This window comes from Esox lucius, chromosome 21, assembly GCF_011004845.1.
Source record: "Esox lucius isolate fEsoLuc1 chromosome 21, fEsoLuc1.pri, whole genome shotgun sequence".
In the NCBI taxonomy this organism is placed as follows: domain Eukaryota; kingdom Metazoa; phylum Chordata; class Actinopteri; order Esociformes; family Esocidae; genus Esox; species Esox lucius.
This window is the reverse complement of record NC_047589.1, coordinates 15,565,532-15,582,679: the sequence shown is the minus strand read 5'-3', so window position 1 is coordinate 15,582,679 and position 17,148 is coordinate 15,565,532. Positions and strand designations below refer to the sequence as shown.

The 17,148-nt window shown below is 40.2% G+C and overlaps 1 long non-coding RNA gene across 2 annotated transcripts in view; it reads left to right on the top strand.

Annotated features, from left to right (window-relative positions):
- The first annotated feature begins 314 nt into the window (after window positions 1–314).
- Window positions 315–17,148, top strand: part of LOC117593605 — an 84,720-nt gene continuing 67,886 nt past the window's right edge. The window contains exons 1-3 of one of the 2 annotated variants that reach the window (XR_004575052.1): window positions 315–441; window positions 526–594; window positions 9,956–10,030. This is a non-coding gene — a long non-coding RNA (uncharacterized LOC117593605). The other variant, XR_004575053.1, reaches the window with a different exon arrangement.

Genomic DNA, 17,148 nt, shown 5'->3' with positions numbered 1-17,148 from the left:
ATATTTTAACTAGCGCGATCCTCCGTCACTAAACTGGTTTTGCCCGTCCACCTTGCGCGCATGATGATCACAAACAACTGCAGGCACACAACAAATATTTTGGTTCAAATAACGATGTTTTTTAACATTAAATATTAAACTCAAACATACAACGTACATAATTATTTGGCGCAACTATTATTTTTCAATTGAAGTAATCCAAAAGTAATCTTTTCGGTAACGTAACTGATAAGTTATTTTTTATTTTTTTGTAATACATGTAACTGATTACTTGTAATCTCTTACTCCCAAACTGTCTCGAGTCATTACTGGCAGCTGTCATATCACATAGACAATCGCCATGGCCAAGTGGTTGGAGATGCAAAGTAACTCAGCTCGAATCAGGCGTCTCTGGAACACGTTTTACAACACCGTTTTGCAAGCCGTGGTATTTTCCAAAAGGTAAGTGAATAGTCAGAAGAAAATTACATTCACAGTGAGCACTTACAAACGTTTAAAAAAAAAATACAAATATATTCTATGCAGGACAGTCTCTGGAACAGGAGGTTTTGGTTATGCTCTAGAACGACCTCGTGCTGATTTACAATGCTAAAGGTAAGAATGATGCACTGTCAGAAAATACAAGAAAATAGGGTACAAGAAAATAAATAACAAATAAAATAAAACAAATACAAATGAATGTATTTTGAAGCAAAATAGGCACTGCATAAAATGTACATGGAAGTGGAAAATGTGAAAAATTAACAAAATAGTTTAAGTAACACAAAAGGCGCTGTCATTGTGATCTCATCGTTTTCCAATTATTTTTTGGTCACGCTACATAGGTTCTGGAACTCCATATAAGAACGATGTTTGGAAAATGAATCTGTCAAACAACTGTTCATGCTAACTTTGCCCTCACTGAACTTTAAAGAAAATTAATGCCTTGGACCTGTGTGACATGTTGCAAAAACACCAAATCACACCACTCTTTCGACAGAGCCTAAATATGTATACGTTTTACAAGTGGCTTTCCTCAACAGTCACATTGTTGATTGGGAACATTTTAGTTAGCCGGGACTTAGTCCAGCAGATTTGATGTGACCGCATGAACTTAACAGTTGCAAACTGACCAGAAATTGATAAATGGACCCATAATAATATATGCTTCCAGTCATTATCTGAAGATTCACAGTTCTGATCATTGTGTTTTAATATATTGTTCGGAATGAGTTAAGGTTGTCACTGTGAGATAGAAGCATTTTTATTCTTGCATTTTTTGTCATTCTTCCCAGGCCCTGCGTTTCAATAGTTACAATAGTTCCTCTGGTCAACCCCAAAGTCGAGTGTCTGTCTGTCTGTGTGTGCGCGTGTGTCAGTAGGGAAAGATAGGAGAACAACGAAAATGGGGACAAAAGAGTGGTGACACACTCACAAACTGCGGTGAAGACCAGGGACAACAGCACCACTGTCAGCCATACTGCTACAGCTGTCACCACTCCAGATAGATAGACAGGCAGGGAGATGAAGGGCTCCACTCATCTCTGTATCCCTATATCATGTCACTAAACGCAGGGCTCTGGCTAGCCAACCCTCCACTCTGCTGTTATAATGAGAGGGAGTGCGCTGTGCCGAACCAGCTGATTTAATGCTGTTTGCTGTGTGGAGTCTGGATAGAGACTCGGGAGGTTGCAGCGGGAGACGGAAGAGTAAGGAAGTGTAAATGTGTTAGTAACTTTATATGGCATGTTAAAACTAGTGTGTGTGCATAAGTGTGTGTATGTATTATTATTCAAAAGGCTTGTAACAGCCTGCAAACAGCTGATGTTGAGTTTGATCTGATTGCTGTTACGTTGATTGCTGTACGCTAAACCACCTGTCCAGGCAAGATATGCTGTGCTAGATGTCATTAATGTCCGTGGAGAGTATCTGCAACTTAGTGGAAGCACTACGGGGCCACTAAGTGTCTAATGTAAAACTCTGCATTATTCCATTGCAGTTATAGTCTTTCTACAAAGTTGCAGAAGCAAGCTGAGGAAAAAGGAACCTAACAAAACGTTCTATCATGTACTGAAGCAATTTAGACAAAAATGAAATCCTCCTCTTTTGGACACAAAGGTTATATTCAGCAATTTCCCCAAATGTTTTTGATCTCTGGTGGGCACTCCTACATGCTTTGCAGAGTGTACACTTGACCAGCCAGTAGTGGAAAGGCATTGTGTGAAAAGGAGGTATGTCCTAATGACATGTTTCAATGTGTACAGTACAATGCCTTGTGAGAAAGGCCTGCTAAGAAAAACTGCCAAAAGGAAAAACTAGAGGAAGGTAGTAGTTTGAGGACTCAACAGAAAAGGCACAGATGTATTACTTTTAGCTCATTTGAATCCATTGGATGTGTCTGAGGTTTTGACACCAATCTGGCATCCTCAGAGATGTGGGCGTTCATTAGTCTAACAGCTAAGAAGCTGGACCTGTTTGTGAGAGGTGACTGGCTTGATTCCCTGATTGGGCGATGGAGGAAGTGTGAAATTGATCTGGCACCTGGAAGACTTCTGGTTTCACACCCTCAAGATATTCCTCTGCTGTCAGGCCCTTGAGCGAGGCTCATAATGCCACAACATACTTTCCATCCAGGGGCACTGCTCTGTAACTCGGCCCGTGCTCATCTTAAACATTTGCTTTATGTGCCAGGGGTTTTATAAACATAGCCAAAGGCACGTTTCCAGTGTTCGCTGTAACACATGGAGAGTAAAGTTGTACTGTATTATTCCTGCCAGACAAACACAAAGTGAGAGATGACTCGATCATGGCAGTGAATGTCACCCCCTCAGGGCTCTGAGCCAGGGTCTTACTTAACCTTAGCCAGCCACACGAAGGCTTCTGTTTGAAAGCATGATGGATGAACCTAGTAAATGTGCTTCACTTATGAAGGCTGGTCTCTGGAGGGACATAGATTCAAAAATCGTCTAGTGGAGTTGCAACCGAGAGGCTCTGTGAAGAATGTGCATTTTCTCCTTTTGGACACTCGCCAGCCCAATCCGTCAATGTATGGAGTACTTTCCAGAGGAGGAACTCTGTATTCCAAAGCTTTATACCACGACCTCAGCCCTGGTCCTATTGTAGCCCTCTGTGCTACACCCATCCTAACCTTAACACATTGACTGACAATGACTTAGGAGTTTGTATGTGAGAGGGAGAGAGGGAATGGAAAAGAGAAAAACAGACAAAGACAGTCTCTTTGAGCCCTCTAAGATGAAAGGAAGCTGTTGACACAACAGAGCCAGACAATATTCTGTCTGAATTAAGTGGCTGTCCCCAAAAAGCCCATTCCATCCGTCAGACCCTGAAAGCAAGGCAGCCAACCCCAACAGGCCGTCAGGCCACTGTTTGGACCTTGGGCCAGTGCAACAAGTCCTCGTATATTGCTTACATTATTCGAGGACTTGAAGCGGAGATAAAAATAAAATAAAAACACAGACAGACAAACGCATGCAAAAACACACCAGACTCCGGTATCATTTCCCAAAGGCTTTCTACTCATCGCTAGAAACATATTAATGTCTTTCTAAAACCTTTTCACATCTACATTTCATCAATTGGGTATATATTTATTTTACACTTACTATGATGTCAAGGTGTAGATTCTTAAATGTTCATTTTGTGTGCTTTTATTAATTAGTTTGATCAATGGCAAACATTTTATAAATGGTCCCTCTTTCAGAGCACCAAAGGTATTTTATTCCGTTGGCTTGACAGTTGTTACTGGTAGTCAGGTGTTTCATCACATCCTTTGTGCAGGCGTAAGAGAACGGTCAATGTCTAGTCTTGATTCAAGGCTTTGCATTCACCCTTGTACTTAAAATAACCTTAGTTACCTAAGATTATGCCTTAACTTAACCTGACTTCTAACTCGAAACCTAACCTGTAATGTCAAAACCTAAATGGAACCACAATTCTAAAACAAATTACACTTGTTTTACCTTTAACCTAATAGGTAATAGCATTTTTTGTGAGGTCTGACTACAAAACCTTCCGGGGGATTGATTAGTCTGGTTTAACTGTCTTTGTGGGGACTTATGATCCACACATTGTTAGACCTGGATCACACAGTCATACTTCACAGCTGTTATACATTATTGTGACATTCTCCCACTCAGCTTAATGTTACAGTAAAATACAGGCACAGCAGTGTCCTTTACACAAACGGTCAACTAAGAGAGAGTGCAGAGGGGGCGCTGCTCACATAGTAACTTCTACTCTTGTTATTGTCTGCATTTAATTAATTGGCCACTAGGAGTCAGCAAGGTACTGTGAATAGAGGCCGATTATACTGTGTGACGGAAAATTCAATGTCCAGGCCGCACAACAGGCTTCAGAAAGGTTCACCCCACTCCACTCCATCAAACCCAAAAGCTATTGCAACCCAGTTGTATGTAATTACATTCCACTCCATGTGGAGACTCTGCATGGGCTTAATGTGTGTCACATGTTCCCAGGGTGATCTTGATCATGCATGGTGTCTTTCACTGAGGCACGGGGGGGGGGGGGGCATAGAAATATAATTGTCGTGGTGTTCCAGTCAAATTGCCATCATCTGAGGGTCTTTGTCCCTTCTAGTAATTCAATATGGGTCAGGGCCACTGAGGATCACTCTGTTGCCAGACAGATATGATCTCATAAAGCCAGGCCTGGACCCACAGCATGGAGTTGTGGACAAAGTGGAGCGTCTTTTACTGTCGGCAATGTGATGAAGATAGCAAAGATGGTTTACAGGTCATCAACTAAAATTATTCTCAAACACCATGTGAAAATAATCAACTGTTCACGGGGCAGTTACAGAGTGTGCTGAATATTTTGATTTCACTTTTCTGAAAGAACAGCAAACCACCTTCTACAGGGATGGTATTGAAAGCAGGGGAACTATGAACAGGATCAGATCAAGATAAAAGGTAAATTATTTGTGACCTTAAAAAGTAAGTGCTGCATAATAACGAGAGGTTTTCTGATTGACATCTTAACTATGAGCTGTCCAGTACTGAAGGTCTCAGGTTTGTTGCTGCTGGTTCATTCCCTTCGCAGATTCAAAGCGTTGTGTTCTGTACATTAGTGTCCACAGAGCCAGACGTGATGGCAGTCATGGCCGGCTCTGTCATTCAGACAGGACCTTATCCACCCCACAACAGGCAGATGGCACTGCCATGACAGACAGAGAGTGATGGGCCGATTGAGCTGTTAGATCAAAGCACAGTTAGTCCACTGGTTAATGTAGGAAATGGGCTTGATTCAGTAAGATTGACATCAAAGCAAGATCTTTATCAAACAGAGAGCAGCACCTGCTCCCCTGCCTGGTATTAGTCTGGCCTACGTGTCCACAGCACAAGCAGTGTCATTCTGACTCTGTTACAGCAGCACTGTACTGCACTCTTTTACTTTCTGGGAATGACGTGTTTGGGTGGCTGCCAGACAAAATGGCAGGCTAATTTCTCCACTAGATATGTTATTGCCCATGATTATTATTATATATATTATTTTTTACGAAGGCACTATCAATGTAGATAAATCTGAGGTGTGATAACGGTGAACCTTTATAGGTAGGAGTATATCTCAATAAAAGTTTGGCCTAAAAGACCAGCAAGCAGCATCATAAAGACATCTAACTTTTTCTTTTTTAGGAACAGCATACTTTTTTTATGTTCCATGATTATGATATGGCACACATTTGCATATATTACCCTCAAACTCTGTTTGCAGGGGGCTGGTTTTCTAGGATCTGTTTTGCGCTTCACCAGGATTTTGTTTTCACAGTCACTCTAGGGAAGTAGGGGTGAGTGAGGGAGAGAGTGGCTCACTACAATAGACCATCATTATTTTTGTACTGTAGTAGTCCATATCATGGCAGGAAAATATCATGATCTTTGGACGTTTCTTGAAGTGCAGTCAGAGAAACCATCAACCACTATGATGAAATTGGATCAGAAGTTACCACTGCAGCAGATGATACGTTCATTACAGGTACCAGCTTCAGAAATCGGCAATTAACTGCACCTCAGATTGCCGCCCAAATAAGAGTTCAAGTAACATACATCTCAGCATCAACTGTTTAGAGGAGACTGTATAAACCAAGCCTTTGTGGTGGAATTGCTACAAAGAAACCACTACTGAAGAACACCAATAAGAAGAGATGTGATTGGGCCAAGAAACATTTGAAATTGACATTATACTGGTGGAAAGATTTCCTTTGGTCTGATGAGTCTAAATTTGAGATTTTTGGTTCCAAACGCCATTTCCTTGTGAGACGCAGGGGTGGATAAACAGATCTCTGCATGTGATTCCTGCCATGAAGGAGGAGGTGTGATGGTGTGGGGGTGGTTTGTTGTTCTTCGATTTATTTAGAATTCCAGGCACACTCAGCCAGCATGGCTACCACAGCATTCTGCTGCGCAACACCTCCCCTCTGGATGCCGATATGTGGGACTATCATTTTTTTTTAACAGGCAATGACCCAAACACCTCAAGGCTGTGGAAGGGCTATTTGACCAAGAAGGAGATTGATGATGCTGCATCAGATGACCTAGCCTCCACAATCACCTGACTTCAACCCGGTTGAGATGGTTTGGGATAAGATTGACTGCAGAGTTAAGGAAAAGCAGCCAACAAGTCGTTCACATGTGTGGGAATTCCTTCAAGACTGTTTGAAAAGTGTTCTTATCAAGGCAAAACTTGGCTACTTCTTAAATATGAATCAATTTGTATTTGTTTAACATGTTGTTTGGTTAATACATGATTCCAAATATTTTTTTCATAGTTTGATGTCTTCACTATTCTACAATGTGAAACATTTCTGACAATCAAAAATACACTTGAATGAGTGGGTGTGTATGAACATTTGACTGGTACTGTAAATACCATCTGTATTTGCAACTGAGATATGGACAGTATCTCTTCCATCCACATTTTATTAATCAAACAATATTTTGATAGTAAGCCAAAGCGTTACTTCATCCCAGTTTCCCCTACCCCATCGTTCTTTGTCAGGGACTTCCCCTGGTAGTGTGAAGTGAAATCAACCATATTGTGTCACAATGTAGTTCAAAAGAAAGATGACAGACCCTCTTCCATATTCATAATACAAACCCGATTCCAAAAAAGTTGGGACACTGTACATATTGTGAGTAAAAAAGGAATGGAATAATTTACAAATCTCATAAACTTATTCACAATAGAATATAGATAACAAATCGAATGTTGAAAGTGAGACATTTTGTAATGTCATGCCAAATATTGGCTCATTTTGGATTTCATGAGAGCTACACATTCCAAAAAGTTGGGACAGGTAGCAATAAGAGGCCGGAAAAGTTAAATGTACAGATAAGGAACAGCTGGAGGACCAATTTGCAACTTATGTCAATTGGCAACATTATTGGGTATAAAAAAAGCCTCTCAGAGTGGCAGTGTCTCTCAGAAGTCAAGATGGACAGAGGATCGCCAATTCCCCCAATGCTGCGGCGAAAAATAGTGGAGCAATATCCGAAAGGAGTTTCTCAAAGATAAATTGCAAAGAGTTTGAAGTTATCATCATCTACAGCGCATAATATCATCCAAAGATTCAGAGAATCTGGAACAATCTCTGTGCGTAAGGGTCAAGGCTGGAAAACCATACTGGATGCCCATGATCTTCGGGCCCTCAGACGGCACTGCATCACATACAGGAATGATACTGTAATGGAAATCACAACATGGGCTCAGGAATACTTCCAGAAAACATTGTCGGTGAACACAATCCACGTGCCATTCACAGTTGCCGGCTAAAACTCTATAGGTCAAAAAAGAAGCCGTATCTAAACAGGATCCAGAAGCGCAGGCGTTTTCTCTGGGCCAAGGATAATTTAAAATGGACTGTGGCAAAGTAGAAAAGTGTTCTGTGGTCAGACGATTCAAAATTTGAAGTTCATTTTGGAAAACTGGGACACCATGTCATCCGGACTAAAGAGGACAAGGACAACCCAAGTTGTTATCAGCGCTCAGTCCAGAAGCCTGCATCTCTGATGGTATGGGGTTGCATGAGTGCGTGTGGCATGGGCAGCCTACACATCTGGAAAGGCACCATCAATGCTGACAGTTATATCCAAGTTCTAGAACAACATATGCTCCCATCCAGATGTCGTCTCTTTCAGGGAAGACCTTGTATTTTCCAACATGACAATGCCCGACCACATACTGCATCAATTACAATGTCATGGATGCATAGAAGAAGGATCAGGGTACTGAAATGGCCAGCCTGCAGTCCAGATCTTTCAACGATAGAAAACATTTGGCACATCATAAAGAGGAAGGTGCGACAAAGAAGACCTAAGACAGTTGAGCAACTAGAAGCCTGTATTAGACAAGAATGGGACAAGATTCCTATTCATAAACTTGAGCAACTTGTCTCCTCAGTCCCCAGACATTTGCAGTCTGTTATAAAAAGAAGAGGGGATGCCACACAGTGGTAAACATGGCCTTGTCCCAACTTTTTTGAGATGTGTTGATGCCATGAAATTTAAAATCAACTTATTTTTCCCTTAAAGTGATAAATTTTCTCAATTTAAACATTTGATATGTCATCTATGTTGTATTCTGAATAAAATATAGAAATGTCCACATCATTGCATTCTGTTTTTATTCACAATTGTACAGTGTCCCAACATTTTTGGAATCGGGTTAGAATAGGTGTAAAGCCCTCATGCAGTCTTTGTAATTGTATTCTTAACACAAACAAATACATGAAAGTTTTTTCCTAGTTCTGACTAGTATGCAAATACCTCATTACCCCACTAGTGATTGCAGGAGCTCATAATTGTGTAGCAATGCTCTAAAGACATGCTACACCTTTTAATAAGGTAAACACTCTCAAAATAGACACACTTGTCAGGTCTTTGTTGTGTTATTCCGAACTTTGCTCATGTTTTATCTGTGCCCCTTCAGAAATAGCCTGGGGGAATCTGTAGAAAACAATAAAATAATTTTGGTTTTCTTTGGTTTCCTCTAAATACTGAAAATGGGTGGTGGCATATTTCATACAACACAACTGTCCTTTCCTCTGTAAGCCTGGCCTTCGAAGGAGGAAGAGTCTCCTGACAGGCTTAGGTGGTACTTTCTTATTTCAGTTACTTATGTGTGTTTGAGATCTATAATTACTCTCTGTATTATTTAAATCTTTTTTTTTAAATTACATGTCTGTCCCACTCAAGTGGGATAGCATTTCTCTGCTGTGTATTTTTACCTACTCTATTTTCAACCTCTTATTATTTTTCATTTTTTAGCTTTTTTTTTCCCCTACTCATGCAATACTCATACTTCTGACCTTCTGTCTGAATCAGAGGACTGAAATGTAGAAAGTATGAGTAGGAGTAGCTGCCATTCCTGCTTAATTAATTTAATGTAGTCAAGTAATGTGTAAAATATAGGGTGCTGTTGGCTGGAAAAGTGTCATTAACTTTGCATAGTTTCTAATATAGAGAATTGATCAGCCTAATTTGTATTTAATCATGCAAATAGCAATGGTGTCAGATTGAAGCGTAGTCTCATACATTAAGGCCACATTATTGACTTTAACATTACATTACAGTTCATAATGGAAGTCAAATAAATATTTCTGATTTTGTTGTCAACAACCGATTTGGACGACAACAACAAAAAAATAAATGAATAATATTGTAGAGCATCAGGGTTCCTTTAATTTTAAACCCCCAAATCCCATAATTGTCCTGAGGCCTGCCCAGGGCAACCATATGGACTATAGACTGTAGAGGAGAATAATTCTGGCTCTTTGTTTACAGTGAGGTTACGAGCTACCGTTCCCACAAATTAAGACAGGAACTCTCCATAAACAGCCTGACCAGATCGCCTGTTCCCTGGCCAACCAAAATGAAGCTAAGCCTTCGATGCATTGCTGCTTCAACGTCGCCTCTAATTGTGAGGTTTGATTTCACGCCAGGCCATCGGTCGCTGTGAGTGGCTTCGCCGAGGCACATGCAACCAATGGAAGGAGTCAGAGAAGACCTAGTAGAAGGTATGAACCATACATAAACACACACACACACACACACAATTACATGCTCCTCTGCTCCACCTTATTAATTGTTTCCTTTGTTTGTCTTGCCCCAATTTGCTTATATGTGCCAGTGTTTACCTAGCTGTTTTGCACACAGCTGTAGGGTCAAGTCGGCGGGCGAGGAACGGTAACTGAGCTATTATTTCATTAGTTGGAGTTAACCTTAGTTGCCAGGATTGCCAGGTGCAGGGAGAGGGTCAGCTGTGTCTCACACAGGCCCCAGGGCCTAAGTCTCACACAGCCCAACTGACAATAACACCCCGGTCTAACCACCACACCAGACTTCTTTCACAGTAAATATTTCATGGAAGTGATCCAAGGTATCAGAAACCTGGGTAATGAACAGAGAATAGCAGGTGAAGCGTAATACTGTGTAGAACATAGAACACAAGGTGGCGCAACGGCACAGAGGGAGCATAACACGTTGCTCGTTCTCTTTGGAAGGAAAAGTCAAACCAAAGTAAGCCCGCTAACACAAAATTGGTTTTGTTCCTCACTAACTAGTTAGGAGCAGCGTTGATGTGTGACTTTCGGTGGTGTGTTTTGCATGCACCAGAAAATATCTCAAACTGACTTTGTTTTTAAGCCATGAAGTAAACTTGTAGTAATAGAGGGGGCATTCATTAAGTCTCCAGACTGAACTGGAGGTTGTCTAATGAGAAGGTCTTCTCTGACACAGAACTTGCTTTGTCATAATTGGCTGCAACCGAACACATAAGAAAGGAACTAGGGAATAAAATTCACAGAAAAAAGGGAAAGACATTGAACTTGCTACTTAAACCTTTGGGCCCTTTCCACTGAGTTTGTAGCTAAGTTAATATATTTATGTATACTGGTCTAACACAGATTCAAATGATTGGTCTGTCCTTCAGTTTTCCTCCACATGTCCTCGTTGGGTATATCGATTGAAGGATGAATAATTGAGAGGCTTAAACTAAGCAACCATGTGAAGGATATGGCACTGCATTGTATAGCCCTGTTTACAGTCAAACCGGTCTAAAATCTTTTTCAGTGTGTGGTGTAACCTGCAGTACACAACTAAAGTATCTCCTAGCTGGTTCTAGAAATATCTATACCGTAGGCCTGCAATAATTGTTGATTATATAACATTGATCTTGATCTGCTATATCCATAACTTCATAGGAAGCTGTAGTACAATTGTACTTTTATTAATAAAGTAACTGATAACAGGCTAAAGAGGAGAAACTAAATGTATGTAATCTGAAGAGTGTAATTGTACCTCATATATTTAAATGAACCACCAGTTTCAACATTGACCATTTCATTAACAGAGGGTAAATGTAGTAATTTAAACATTACCTGGTGTTGAAAACAGTGCACAGAATGCTTATTATCTCCTGCTATATTCACACATGAGTGTAATTCAGTAACATAGACCTCTATTTTCCCAGGCTTCTATGCCGGCCTGCTCCTAAAGGAGCTTATTAAAATCCATATTGTTCTACCCAACCGTGTAAAAGATTGACTTAGCGCTGAACACCTGGTGCTTACTGTTGCTAAGGTGGTTGTTAGAGGTCACATTCGGTTGTATTAACAGAAAAAGGCAGCATGTGCTGTTGTTGCCTGGTCTGGCTTCATGACGAGAATATAGTGGTACATAGAAATCCTTGGAGCCTGTTAACTGAATATAGCTGTAGACGTGAACATGACTGAATGATCATTCTCTTGATCACATTCCCCTTGACTTGGTCTAGTCTACTGTCACCAAAGCACCTGTGGATGTCCTCATTCAGTCTGCCAGAATGGTGATTGGAAACTGGAACTAACAGTTGGTGTTTGCGACAGATACAGGTTCTGTAAATGTTATATTGAAATTCAAGGATACTTCCAACATGGTGTCTGAAAATATACAATTACCCTGGCATACAATCACTTCAACATCACAGCCTATGTGACATACAGTAACATTAATAAAGTCTCTATGCGGGGCTTATGAAGCTTTATGAATTCCCTCATAGTAGTTGTTAATTTTAAAGTGGGGCCAACTAATAGACCGTGAAATCCCGATTTATCACCACCTCCCCGTGACACCCAACCTTGGCAGCCTTTGCCATGTCTCTGGTGTGGTACTGATTTCCTCCATACACTATTGATGTAAGCAGATGTTTGAGTCAGTGGGGGGCCTGAAGGACACCTGAAACGGAAAGAAAAGCCGTTGTGCTTGGTGCTGCATGGCTGTACGTTCACACAAGATCGCTCCTCCCGCTCTCGTTCTGTATTAGTTTCCGCTGGCTCGCGCTCTCCCTTCCCCTTTCCTCCCTGTCACAGTTGACACCTCCTCATCGGACAGGCGTGGGCTGGATTGACAGCTGATGATGAAATATGACCCAATGATTTACAGTTTGACTATGTGTGAGAGTCTTACGGCCACGTCCCAAATGGGACCCTTTTTCCTAGGCAGTTCACTTATGAGACCTGGCCAAAAGCAGTGGGACCCTATTCCCTAGGCAGTTCACTTATGAGACCTGGCCAAAAGCAGTGGGACCCTATTCCCTAGGCAGTTCACTTATGAGACCTGGCCAAAAGCAGTGGGACCTAGATATTTTGAGTTACAGTTTGTTCATGGTGTGATGTTAGAATGTGAACATATTCGCAAATGATTGGTTCTAATGCACAACATGGGTCAAAAATGACCCATATTCATACCCTATGTTATTCTGTGCATGGCTGAGTGTTTCTTTGCTATATCTTTTGAAATAAATGTATTTAATCATTTATTATTCGAATAAATAATTAAATATCTTGTTTTTGATTACCACTAATCATTATCATCTAGTTTTTGTATTACTACATGACCCCATTGGTCATACCCCCCATGTAATCAGGGTCTGGTGCAGGGAAGGTGTAGGCATTGGTCATACCCCCCATGTAATCAGGGTGTTGTGCAGGGAAGGTGTAGGCATTGAGGGGGGCAACATCCAGCACATTGTACCAGAGCACCATGGGCCACCAGGTGCAGCTCCTGGGACACTCCTCAGGATCTTGTGGCTTCTTGTTCTGCCCTGAGTGAGGGGATGCTCATCCTAGTAAGACCCATTTGTACTCAATCTATTGGTCTTGGTCTGAGTTTCTTCTTCAGATGACTCATCAGAAGAGTCTTCCATGTCATCAAAGGAGTGTTCTTCATCTAGGAGAGCTGAATTCCAAGACACACCCACAACTCCAGCTTGATCCTGTGGCACATAGTCTAGGTCATCAGCATCAGGGATTTCAGACTCAGAATCAGGATTGCTTCCTCACCCTGCTCTTCATGCAGCATCTCTATGACAATTTTTGCTGTAAGTCTGGCATGATGGGGGCCAGCCATAATAACAGTCTGGATAAAAAAAAAAGCACAAGAATATTTTCAAATCAACAACAATCAGTTGATCCACTATATACTGTTCTATTTCAAGTTTTCTTTTGTTGACCTAGCGTATGGTAGGTAGATAGAATAGAGTAGTAGCTAGCTAGCTATCTAGCTAATAGTATTGGGCATACTCTCTAGTATGGAGGTCGTCAAGGTAACCTTATGTTCAAAAAGTATGTACAGTTATCTTTCACGAGATATAAAATTTTCTGAGGTAAAACAATTGTAAAAAAAAGACTTACATGTATCAAATGTGCAAAGCCAACTGTGTTGTCTGGCAGGTGAATAGTTGTCCGTAGTAAATATGTTCCTAATTGCAAACATTTACAAATATCAAAAGTTCCTAACAAATTCCATTAGGAATACATATGGGTAATTTCTTACCCATGTGTGTAAAATGTATGTAGAACATATTTCATGAATACCTGGAATATGTAAGACTATAATACTTTTATTTCAAAGATATAGCAAAAAACACTAAATCATGTATAAAATAACATATGGAATGAATATGGGTTATTTTGGACCCATGTTGTGCATTAGAAGTGTTGTGATACAAAAAAAAATATTCAAAAGGTAGGAAGGGAAAAATTAAAACAACTATTTGTGAGGATCAACATCAAGCTAATTGAGGAATACCTGGAGTACTGAATAAAGAAATTAATTTATTGCAAAGATATAGAAAATAAAAACTCAGTCGGTTCACTTTTGACCCATGTTGTGCATCAAAGGGTTTTAAGGTGCATCTATCATAGCTTATCTAAATCTTTTATAGCGACCTTCTGGCAAGGTGATTGGAGTCTTAGTATGCATATGTGTCCGTTCACTGTCACCGTTTTCTGGGTTCATTACATATTTTACAGACATTCATCACCGTTAAAGAGTGTCAAATAGCTGATGTCCCATGTTTTGCAGTCGGGTCATAGCCTACGGCAGGAAACGAGACAAAACTAGGCTTGAATTCCTGACTATATTGCTATCAGGGCACTGTGACATGTTTTAATTTGTGGAGCTACGGTGCTGAAAATATTGAAAATCTTTTTCTCTGCAAATGCTCCGGAGTCTTGGAAAGTGTAGTGTTGTGTCATCTGTTATTCAGTCACTGGAGTGTAGACATGGAACTCAGCGGGGCAGATATGGCTTTTGAAACGGGCTGGCTTGCGCATAAAACGGTTGCCAACCCTAAAAAGATGCCTTTGTGGTGGAGGACAGAAAGATGGATTTCTGTTTCATGCTCGATTTACTTGGTCTGTGTTAATATTCTGCATGGAGTCAGGTGAACAGCCAACTGGCACCTTTCCTCCGGTTAAATACCCTTGTCAGCAGTGAACGCCAGACACTCATTACTCTGGCAATGCCTTCTTTTGAATAGAAGGCCACAATTTAAACTGGCATGCTCTTTAAAGTAGGAAAGGAATACTATTGATACACATCAATGAAAAACATTTGCAGGTGCATACTCTGAGTGAGGGTGGAGGGGCTGTATCATGTTAATATTGATTAATACAGTACTTAATCCATCCATAATACCCTTAGATACTTTAAATTGGGAGTGTTTTCCAAAACGTGGCATTTTAAAGGAGTAATCCACCCAAAACAACACAAATCCCTATGACATACTGTACATAGTTAAGTAATATTCATATTTAATATAAGACAATAATATATGTTGTGACAACTTTTTCTGCATGTCATGATTATAGTAAGTTAGCAAATTACATGTGAAATTGGTTAGATAAATTGTTGGCACCGTGTGTAATATGGGAAATAAGTACTTTGCCATGACAGTGTAGACGATTGATCAATGTGTTCTAGACTAGTTCTGAATGCCCATACAAGGTACTGGCCGTTTTGGTGATCTGGAGTCCAGGTCATTGTTTTAAAGCATTGTGTTATAATGTGTTATTCCTAATTTGCATTCCAAAGAATAGAAAAGGATTATATGTCATGCCAACATTTTCATATTTCAGAGATGCACCACACTGAAGCTAAATCATGTTTAAACAAAATATTTCACTGACTAATAAGAGTATAGGCTTTCCCCAAATGTAACAACTTGTGTGTCTGGGGGTGGAATACCCCTTTAAGGTTTGTTCTGGAGGTCAAGCTGGCTACACAAATAAGACAGACCAGGTTGTATTTTCTTGGCTGATTGGTGTCATTAAAACAGGAAGGTTGATTTAGTCCCATTTTACAGGAAAGGAGCATGGCAAGAATCAATTCAGTGCCTTTGAGACAGAAGAGTAACTTGTGATGTATTGGATATCGGATCAACGCAATATATTAATTAATGCTGTATTTGATCAATTAGAACTTATGGATTATCCATCAAGGGACCAAACTTTTTTTTCCCTAATTTTGAGATTTTTGTTGGTACATGTCAGCTCTGATTTTTAAAGATGCCTTCAAATCACGTTGTAGCTATAGTATGAATAATTGGAAGGAAAAACGTTCAGATAAACATGTATGGTTATTATTGCTCAGGCAACTATGTAGGAAATGGATGGTGGGTTATTCTGCCTGCCATCATGACTTTGAAGACACGCAGAGATAGAACCAAGATGTCAGCATTCCAATGAGAAGGAAGCCCCAGTTTAATTGTGGGCAAGTTGGTGTTTAGTTAGCAATGACACGGACAGCCACTGGAATGTATTTTTTAATTCCAGTGACTATGGAGAGGAATGAATCAGCCTCTTGTGCCAGCAGGCTAACATCATAAGAACCACAAAAAGGAGATTGGGAGGGACCTCTATTCTATTGGAAAATAAACTTGTTTTACAGATAAACTTGTTTTAAGTTAAGCCTCCAATAATGTTTTAAAACATAATTGATTTTCTTCTTCTAAATAAATCCTCTCTTGCATTAATTGTGGACACAGGTATCTGTTAAATGTGATAATGCACACTGCTACTGTGCAATTTTCCAGTTGAGTCACGCTGTCGAAACTAACCTAACCTCATTATTCAGAAGGAGAAAAGACAACTCTGTGATGATGCCCCATTATAGTTAATGCGGTGAGACAAAAAGAGGGACAGCGAGAGAGCTTATAAAGATGACTACATTATACTACATTGGGAGAAGCGCCAGGGAGCAAAGTGCTCCCAGGGGTGCATGGAATAGCTGAGAGGTGAAATGTAATAACTCCGTAAAGAGAGGAGAGAATGCCAATTACAGTCAGTTAGGTAGAGGAGTGGCATCAGACACATTGAGACCAGTTGCATGCAGACTCCCCTGAGATTATGGTGTCACCGCTGGGCCTTTGTCTCCCAGGGAAATATGAGGACCATTATGGGAATCTCAACAATACTTTTTTTTATCATCAATGATATCAACTAACCTTTAAATAAGAAGTACACAAGTGTTGCTTATACAAAAGTTGTTAAGATTATCTATATACAAGTCTCTAATAACAGCAAGACTGGTAAGATTTGAGCTAATGTGAGTTTTAAATCCAATAAATGGTTTTCTCCAAATAACACCGTTATTTGCACTTGCATCCCTGTTAAGTAATATAAGCACAATAAATCTCTAAAGAGCAGTTCAAATTTCGCTTCCAAAATACAATAAATTCATAATTCGTGCATAAAAGATAACTGCACTGCAAAAGGTCTTCTGGCAGACAGTATATTTATATTGTTTCCTGGTTAAAAATCTAAAAGTCCTTAAAATAAGAGATTTCCTATATTTCCTTAACCAGCTACATTTG